Consider the following 10,756-nt stretch of genomic DNA (forward strand, 5'->3'; position numbering starts at 1 on the left):
AATGTAAATTTGGAATTCAGTTGAATGGATGAGTTTTACATACATATTAACATTCACTCTGTCACACACAATGGTGAGTGTTCAATCACAGATTTCGAGTAAAAGAAACAATTCAAATCCTTTTGATAAAATCTCAGACAAGCGTCTCCCATCCATTGAGCTTAAACATTTGGTTATGGAGTTATGTATATTAGGTTTCATTTTGCTATTCATTAGAATAATTTATGCATACAATTTTCCATTAGAATGCAGCTAAAAATAATATTTAATTTGTGTGTGGAATAAAATTATTGCTCAATATCTCCGTAAAAACTCGTTTTATTTTTTTATGATATCAGAAATAAATTACTTCATACATTCCAAGTGCGATAATGTATAAATAATCAAGAAACCTCTATTTTAATTCAGTATCAGGATTCAAACAAAATTTATCATTCCCTATGAAGCAGACGTGAAAAATATGGAGATTCTCAGAATTTTAATGTAATTCGTAGTTTTGTAATTTCAAAAAAAAATATTTTTCACCTTATTATGGCATAGGGTTTGATTAACTGATTGAAAGAAATCATCTGAGGTTGGGTAGTGTGCTGATTCCACATGTAGCTTGCCAGTTCCCCGAGCAATATTGTATATATTTCAACAAAGTGACAGGTGAACAAAGGTCTTAGCTAGGCGAAAAAGGATACTAAGATGAGAGGTGGTGGCATATTCTTCTTTCTTACCTCCTTAAAAACGAGGAAGATTTAATAGTCCAACGGGTCGGGGAGGAGGTTGGCCAGAAATTGATTCTCTTTCGCTTGGTTTGCGGGCTAATTGCAAAAAAATTTGTGACGCCTCGCGGCCAAGAGGAGAAAAAGGGGCAAAAATTTAGTTAATCATCTCCTTAGCATTGGCCGCGAAAAGAAGCCTTTTTCTTAAGTCTTCACTCAAGGTGACTTCATCTCACTCAGAAAATACACGCAGAAACATTTTTTCCCCCTTCCTTCAACATTTACTGGGATTATGGAGGCACTCCTTCCTCCGCTAACGTTCTCTTCTCAACACCTCACTGCCTATAAGGCCTCGGCCACGTTAATTCCCAATGCCGCCCTATGCTCCCCCTTACCTTCCGTTCCTTCGGATTTTCTTAGCCATGTATTCCTTCGCCCAGGGATCTGCTACCTCACCCTTCCCGCACCTTATCCCCCGAAGTGTATGGTAATGAGAAATAATCAGGTTAGTGCGAAGAGAGATGGGTTATTAATTAGATGATCAGTCGCGTTCTCTCCATCTTTCTCCCTCTCACCTATCCTCATTCCTCTTCAATTCCTTCTTCACTCTTTCTTCACTGTTTTACGTCTATCTTGAGGAAGTAGGTTCGCGACTTCTTGTTCTAAAATAAATTCTTTTTCGCGCGTGTGGTAGGAAAAAAAGTATTGTTATCTTAGACGAAAAGCATTAAGGTTAAAATTAAAATTACTTTCATTGAATATAAAAGCGTATTTAATCTAAGGGCAAGGGACGGCCCCGAATGAGTTATATAGCACAGGTTATAAAGGATGTAAAAGAGAAGAAATATGTAGCTATGAAAAGATTAGCGGATAGGAGAGAGAAATGGAGAGCTGCGTCAAACCAATCTCAGGATTGTTGACTAATGGTGATGATGAATCTAACTATTCTATAAAGCTTGTTCTAACTAATTATAACTATTAAAGTACATTCCAACAGTAACTAACTTTTGTGGGTAAATTTTTCTCGGAATTCTCACCGGGTTAACACTAGGAATACCGGACTTGACACCCCCCCTAGAACTACCGAATGGAGTCATTTTGACTCCTACCTTATAATTGTTTATTTTTGCTGTTTATGTCTGTTTTTATTGGTAGATTGCATTAGTTTATCATTTTTGTTAATAATAGCAATATTTCAGACGTCGTTTTAACAAAAAAATATATTTTTTTTAAAAGCGAAATTCGACAGTGTTGCTTTGAAATTCTTTTTTCTTACATGTTATGTTGTTTTAATAGAATTATAATGGAGGAATTGGATAAAACAGCAAACGTAGACTTTTCAACACATTTTATCATATTGTTTGAATGATCAAAAATATTACTTAGGCTACATGGTAGTTGGGAAGATAATTAACTAAAGCAAAAAAATTCAGTTGATACCATTTGTCTAAGGTGCTTTAGAGTTCAAGCATTGTCGTTCATTTTCATTGCCCACACAAAGACTTTTGGCAGGTCTTACAATTCCCAACTGATAGATTATTTTTGCACTTTGGTTTTGCCTGGAAATAATTTTTTTGCAGAAACCCGTCAGAAGAATCTGCGGCATTGGACACGCAACGCTTTTATCTACATCTAACATGAGGATCAGCCAACTCTGTAACGAACTTTTTCTAAAATGTCTTGCGCAAAATGTTTTAGGTAGTCTCATTGTACACTATCCATGAATACCTGCTAAGTCGGGAGTATTTTCCAACGAGTAGATAGGCTATCACTGAGTGGACGTTCTTGTGGTATATTTGTGATTTCATCTCTTTTGGTTCTTCTATTCTCTTTTATTTACCTTTCCCACAATGCTAGTACCCTGGATTTTTTGCTGTTCAGCGAGTTTGACTGAGGTAAAGTAATTATATACAGTAACATTTCGCCCTTTTTCAGAAATGGTTGCATTAGTTTCAGTACTGCTAAACGGCAATCTGCATGAAGTGAATTACCTTTTCCAACATAAGGGAAGGCATTTGCAAGATATTTGCTCTCCTTGTCAACAGGTAGCCAATATTCATGGCCGTATTTGTCCGGATTAGAAGGAATGTACAGAGTGAAATATACCTAATTACACTGGGAAAAAGTTGTTCATCAACTATAATGTACGGACCAGGTTTGTAACAAGCAATGTAATTCTCTATGAATCTATCGTACACTATTGAAAAGAGGGCAAACTTGACAGTTTTGAGCCGCTGGAATCAATTAGATTTCTCATCAACTCTTAGACATTGCAAAATGTTAACAAACCTAGTCGTTCGATGTAAAAATGGTATTCCCCAGTCGTTTGATCAAATACTCTCAATAGAGTAATCATTTGTACCTGATATTCCTCGGGCATAAAATATGGCTATACATGCAACTAGCTCCACATCGGAAAGTGTAAAATCTTCGTAATTTTGCCTGCGTGGTTCCACAATTGTACATCGCTTTATGTGAGTCAGTATAAACGAATCGATAAATAATCGTATATAATACCTTTTTTTGTAACAACCCATGAAAGGGAAAGTAAATGTAAATTACTGCTTATATTTAGCACGCGTTTTGTCTGAATCTTCAGACTCACTAGAAATGTTTTGAGGAATAAAATCCTCGACTTCGTCACAGCCGAAATGATCTTTTGTTTCGCGTTCCGATTCACCTTCCGGTATAGAATGCAACATAGATAGGACTTCTTCACGCTTTCGCCTACTTCTTCTAGCCATACTCCCAGTCAGGAAAAATGAAATCCTTGCTTCATAGGAGTTTTGCAGTCCACTCGAGAGTTCACTGGATTCACTAATGCAAAGGACAGCGCACGGTTTTCCTGTGCGGCACCCGGCAGCCAGCGCTGTCAGAGCCGAACGTGCTAGGACAGTAACTTTATTTCATTCTGCTGATTTATTTTCCAGGTTCATCAGTATATCAATTTTTCTGGGGAATCGGTATATCAGAGATACTTTTTCATATTTGAAAATCAACTTCCACGCAGTCAAGGCTGAAATAAAAGTGCTGCAGCGCAATGCACAGTATTAGCGGGCGGCGGCAAAGGTGGGCGGCGAGAAGGAAGGGGTAACGGAGGAGGGACAGACACAACGGATTCTAAACACATGGATTTGAAAATGCTATGAATTGCTTATTCACCACTTTATCGCAAGGTAAAATAATATCAGGACATTCACATAGTTTGTAGATCCAAACACAGACCCGTAAAATAAGAAATGCTTTCAAAGTCTCGCAAATATGGGCCAAAAGGAAAATAATTGTATATTTAAGCCTTTGATTGATTTATATTAATTATTATTGACATAAGAAGAGATAAAAACTTGTATAAATATTACTATTTGGTGAAAAGACAAGCAAAATACAGTAGGGAGTCAAAATGACTCCCTTTGGTAGTTAAAGGTAAATTTTGAAAAACGTGCACTATTTTATTTTCTAGAATTATTTTAATCGCACAGCCTTATTTTGTGTCGAAAATGAATAAAAGTCACGGAATTTCAGGCCGGAATTCGGAAAATTTTAGACAGGGCAGAGAAATAAAAATGGCGAGGAGTCAAAATGACTCCATCGGTAGTTCTAGTGTTAAATACTTCATTTAAGCCAACGTTTCGAGCTTCGACTCGAGACTCATCTTCAGGGCTGCCGAATGTCTTTTTATTTCCTGGCGGGAATCCCGATAAGGGTTAACCCATATAATTCGCAGGGAAAGTATCAAATATTATTTCAGTAATTAACATGCGTTTAAATCCTAACAAAAATACTGCCATTAACACCTGTGTAAAGAGGAGTATGTTTAAGTTCGATTCCCAGAATGTATGGCTTGGGCAAGCCAATATTTTTGCGGCTATAAGTCAATGAAGTGCAGTGAGAAGTTAATATTTTAAAATGAATGAATTCTTCTCGGGTTTCCAACAGGGTTAGTTTCTGCATGTTGTATGGCGACGTTCCGTTTGGAGACTTTCCTAACATCTTCAGGGCTGATAATATTGGCAAAGTCACCCAACGTAACGTCGGCGTACAGCATGCAGACTATAACTTAATTGGAAACCCGAGATGAATTCATTGAAGTAATTCACTGGGAAATTACTCAGATTCTTCAAAGTCTTTTGGATTATTTTCTACTATTCGAAAGTGTATCTAGAGTGATTTTCGATTAAATAATAAACATGTTTTTATACAAACTCTATTTTTTTCGAGAAAGAACCAGGAGTTTTTCGATTAATCGTTCTTAATGTTCAAAATTCGATTACTTTCAATCGAACTTACCATTTAGAATAAAAATCGATTGCTCTAAAAATCGATATCGACCGACATTTTTCAATCGCTATAGATGAAATGCGGTTGAAAGATTATATTTTAAAGTCTTAATGGAGATGAAATGTACGTCATTTCTCGCAGTATCTTCCTAAATACCCTCCTTCTATAATCCGAAGACCTCCCCTGTGGTTCCGTTCCTAAATATCCCTCCTCTTCGCTCAAAAGTTGCTGCCCCCGTCTTTGCCTCCCTCCCATCCCCCTCATATTTTGCCCCATCCCTTAGCCGACCCTCGTTACTTGCCCATCCATCTACCACATTACAGAAGGAGGGAAAAACAAGGTGGGAGGGCTCCGAAAGTAGCTGATGGAGCGGAGGAGGTGGCAGGGGGGGACAGGGGTGGACAGAAGAACGGAAGGAGAGGTTGTGGAGGGTGGGAGCTCAGTTGGAATGAACGATTTCAATATGACTCTGTTAAAATTTTTTTCAATGGACGATTTTTGCATTAGTTTCCTGAAGGATTTAAAAATGGGATGGGATTAAAGAATGATAATTGATGATGAAAAATTATTTTTGTGCTCGTTAATTTTAGCTTTTGAGTAAATTACATCGCACTTGTGAGCAGTGGCGGATCCAGGATGGGGACAGGGGGGGTAAGTGGGGGTCAAAATTTCAGCAGTAATGGGGGTCGGAAAAAATTACCATTCTATCTAGTGTAAATTGGATACCCAAGGGTCCGTCACTGCTTGTGAGTGCGACTACTTACTTGTTAGATTAAATATAATCGGGTTTGGCACCGAGTAAAGCTGTCTAAGGCCAGTATTTCTATGAGAAACTACCTCATCATCATCAGGGCGAGGAAAGTCTAAAAAAAACTTAGCCGGTGATAAACCCGAGAAGATTTTATCTTATTGTATTCACCGGAAAGCCTACCATCTTTCTGGATCGTGGAGAATTAAGGGATGATAAGTGATAATTTCACTGTACCGAGACTAGCCATGTCGATAACTTTACGGAGTCACCTGCAATGCACAAATTATTCGAAAATTTCACATTCGAGGAAAAATCATTCGTCTTGACCAGGAGTCGAACCCGGATCCCCCGCGGAAATCAGGGTATCTCGGTTTGAATCCTGGTCAAGGCGAAGGATTTTTTTCTCTGTTGAATTTTTTCACAATAATAATTAATGATGAAAAATTATTTTACCATGGTTAATTTCAACCTTTGTTTAAATTACTTCGCACCCGTGCGTGTGACTGCATAAGGTAACGCGTTGCAAATGGTACTTTTTATGTCGCTCATTGATGAAGTAGTGCGTTTAACTGAAGAAAAATATTCTAAATTGCGCAATGAATGATTATAAGTCCTACGTTGCACGAAATTACTGGGCTGATAACTTATTAAAAATATTATTTTAACCATAAAAAGTTTAACTATGCTGAGGTCACTACCATATTTCTTCAGCCTTGTAGAGATATTATGTTTACTTAGTCATGCCCGTTCTGTATGAGACAATTTCATATGTTACTTAGAATGTTAGCTGGTTCAAAAGATATAGGAAGGGATCTTGTGTAAATGAAACTACTCATAACAGTTGCACAAGAATATTTAATTGTTCTGCCAGGGAAGTAGCATATGTAATTGAATATAAAAGGAAAATATGATCACATATGAGGGGGTTTATAAGCCAAGGGTTTTTTTTTCTAAACAGAGTTAGGCACCAAAATTGACAGAATAAATATACAAAAACTTGGTGACCAAGGGATTAGAGCGAGTCTCTGTTATGTGCTGACATCAAGTGAAAAATTAAATGCACTGCTAAAGATCTAGTTGATCTCGATTGTTTCCTTTGCCTAATCTCTGTACCTAAATCTGTTTAGAAAACAAAATCACTTCTATCCCTTGGCTTCTAACCCCCTCATATATGATGTGATAGATATTTTGGCCCCTCTCTTGGTATATGATTCTGATCTGCCTTTGTATCGAGTATCCTCAGATCAGTAGGTACTCTATCAACTGCCGTGCAAATTGGAATTCAGTATCGATAATATTTAACGTCATCAATGCTAGTGGTATCGATGTCCGATGCGTGGGGTGCGTTGGTTACCCAAATACACAAAATATAACTGTCTCTCATTCTATATTGCTATATGAAATAATATTATCATTACCTCAGCTCAATGGAAAGAAATTCATACATAGTATAACTAATGGCTTTTATTTAAAAATTGAATATTATAGTTGATGTGTGCAAAAAAAAACACTCCAGAAAGGGTGTGTTCGTTACACATGTTGAAGCCATTGATGACAAAATCTATAGTGACACCATTTCTACGCACTTGGCCACGCCGCGAGGAAAAGGATCCATGAGAAATATAAGAAAAAAATTCATCAAATCTTCTCCCTCCCTCTCCACGACCGTGGGCATTACACTTAGGCCTTTCGAAAACGTTGGTACATCGAGGCTCGCTGGATATTCATCAGCAGCAGGTTGTTCAACGAGTTCCCTATAGCTGCCGCGTCTTTTATGTCGCTGGTATCCCTCCTAGTTCTCTATATAGGTACCCACGCCCGGATGAGTGTTTTCGGGTCGGTCCATGGACTGGGCATTTTCGGGTGGCAGGTGTGAAGCATGCGCGTCCATTGAAAGCAGCTTTATGGGCGCAAGGTTCGAAAATGCGGGAACGCAGGCATTTGCAAAGGATAGACGGCAAGAAGGGTGTGGGCTGTACTCAGGGCGCGGTGACCAGGGGTATGCGGGGGAATGAGTGGGGGGGGACTCTCCCGGAAAAGGGGTCCAGGATGGTTGCGGAGGGGAGGGAGGGGGCGCGAAGACGGAGTGACTTTATGATGGAAGCTTCGGGGGGTAATGACGTTAAAGCCTTACAGGGCGAAAATTGTGCCGTGTAATTATTGAGTTATCCGGGCCATTCCGTCCGTAGGTACTGCGAGTGGGCTGTGCAGAAGGGAACTTATGGGAGGGAGGAAGGGGATGGGGTGGAAAAGAAGACCGGTGGGGTGGTTAGGTGTACTCAGTGAGTATGAGTGAGGCTGGTGCGATGGGATGGGTGTTTTCGGAGGTTATGGAAGGATACTGTATGCTGTATTGGAGCCAGAGAGCGTAAATAAGTGAGGTGAAAGAGGAAAGTCTGGGAGATGAGGAATTATGAGGCTTTGATGGATATGGAATATAGATATACCTATTCACCAAAGGTGAAATTTTCCCTGAAAAAATCATTTAGCTTAGCCGGAATTCGTCCCCGGATCTCCCGAGCCGAGATAGCACGAAGATTACAAATGAAAATCCTAAAGTCTGTCTCGAAATATGTTGTCACCAACCGCGCTTTAAATGGGTTTACAAGTCGCCACTGGTGTCGTTGACGAGCTATTTGATCCGAGTTACACGAGGAAATATGGTAGGATTAGGGGTATTAATAGAAATTATGACACTTGGTGATGTGATCTATCAAATTCATTGCTTTCCATATATAATCATGGCCCTTATATACTCATAATTAATTATATATTATATAATATAATAATAATTATTATGAGTATACAAGGGCCGTAACGGCGCTCATATAATTATATGAGAACCATGGCTATAACTCTAAATGACAAACATTATATTGCAACATATTGGAAAAAAGTGGCTGCCATTGAAATCATCACCACGCCGCGGAAATATGTATTTGAAAGCCGATTGAAATACGACCAAAGTGCAACAAAAATCATCCTTCTATGGGATGGAATTGGGCCTCCTCTATGCAGTACCATTGCTAGCTTGCATGCCTGGGTGGCATATCTGACCGACTCATTACTTTGTATTGATTGAGGAAAACCCATCACTTTATTTCTGATGGTTTAATTTCCAATTTAGTATTTATTCACACCAAGGATGAAATTCGCCATTTAAAAAATTATTCGGCTAATTCGGTATTCGAACCCGGGTCTACCAATTGCCGGTATGGTATGCCACCAGTCACACGACCAAGCCATCTTTCAAGACGAATCTCACACTGCGTTAACCGAGCAAGGTGCTTTTCAATACTCGACTGGCAATCGAGAGATCTGGGTTCGAATCCCGGCTAAACGAATGAATTTTTCATGCGGAATTTCATTCTGGGTGTATATTATAACTTTGGATCCGTGCGAATGACTTCGCACAAAGTCTCGTGTTCCATCCAGTACTAAGGAGCAAAGAGTTATATGGGCAAATCTGAATTTGTTGTCCAGAATGTAGCGCTTTACGGTGTGGAAACGTGGACACTGAGGCAAGAGAAGTAGAATATACTGGAGGCGTTCCAAATATGGGTGTGAAACAGAATGGATGCGGTAAAAAGAAGGACTGAGAGGAAATACAACGTCAAACTGCCAGATATGGCGGGCGAAGAGATGAAATTTCAATGGAGATCTAACGGTAGAATTAACGTATGACGTCATACGGCGAAGGCCGTGATGGCCGCCATTCTAAGCTTATTCGAATGAGGTTGAAGTTGGCATTTGATTGCAAAGTAAACCGGGATTTATTCATTTCAGGGATTAGTGTTTGATTATCACATTGGTGATGGGGAACAAGCCGCAGTAAATAGTTTCAATTTTTTTGATGAAGGAAACTACCCCAATGGAAAGCATATTATTTGTCTTTCGATGAAAGTTATCTGTAAAGATAGGAAGGAATTAAATACATAGCTCTCTCAATTAATGTCACCGTCCAGTTGGCGTCAAATTCATTGTTTAGGATTCAAAAATGTCACTTTAGTCGTTGGAATTTAGCAATAATAATATCAATGACTTGTGGGTCAAATGTGGGAATATGTGTATTATGGAGTGAATGCTACCAGACTGATGTGGAATTACTCTCAAGGCATTATTAATCACCATGAAGTGTAGCCAGGGGTCATCAGTGCAAATTTAACCTCGATTAACTTAGACCAAGTTAAGAGAAGTACCTAGAAACTAGAGAGTTATCACTTTGTTTCCTCTAGTTTCTTAAATGTAATTCACTGCGTAATAGCACATTGAAGTCGAAGATGGGGTGAAATAGTCGATTTCAAATACTCGAATTATTCTCCTTTTCATAGCACCTCGATAAGTTTCAAGCTTAACAATATCTAAACTTACACTTGAGTGATAATATTATTTTTCGTGCCTCACACAAAGCTGTATATAGTGAAATATATAGTGTGATTTGTTTTACCGACACGACCGTATTTCTTACCAAGTTTTAGGTTCCACCATATCATTTATCAAAGGTTACGTTGGTGTTGTTTATTGTAAAACCTAACTTCTCTGCGATTTTTAATTCCTTCCATGAAATCCTTAGAAATGAGGCTCACTCAATTTTATGTAAAAAAACTTTTTATTTCGAAGTAGGTATGCTAATAGATGTCAGCAGTGCTCCCCGTCTTTATTTATTGGATTTCAAATTCTCTGACTATTTGAATAATTGGTCTGAAGTGGGTGTGGCGGTAAATGATAATTTCTCTTCGGGACTGCTGCGTATCTGTCTGCCGATGATTGGTTTGGAATGAATTTGGATTCGAAGAAGGAAAATACCTGGGAAGGGGTAGAGCCACTGACTCCAATAACTCAATGGAAATTCTTGTGTCATCTTTTTCCTCCAGCTGCCCCGTAACGTATAATCAAAGAGGAAATAATCGGACATAACCACGGTTCACTTGGAATATAATGATTCCTATTGCTCTCGTTCTTATGGATAATGTTAAGATTCATTCTCAGGATATAACATTACCATAAAATGCGTCTG

Source organism: Ischnura elegans, chromosome 4, assembly GCF_921293095.1.
Source record: "Ischnura elegans chromosome 4, ioIscEleg1.1, whole genome shotgun sequence".
Lineage (NCBI taxonomy): Eukaryota > Metazoa > Arthropoda > Insecta > Odonata > Coenagrionidae > Ischnura > Ischnura elegans.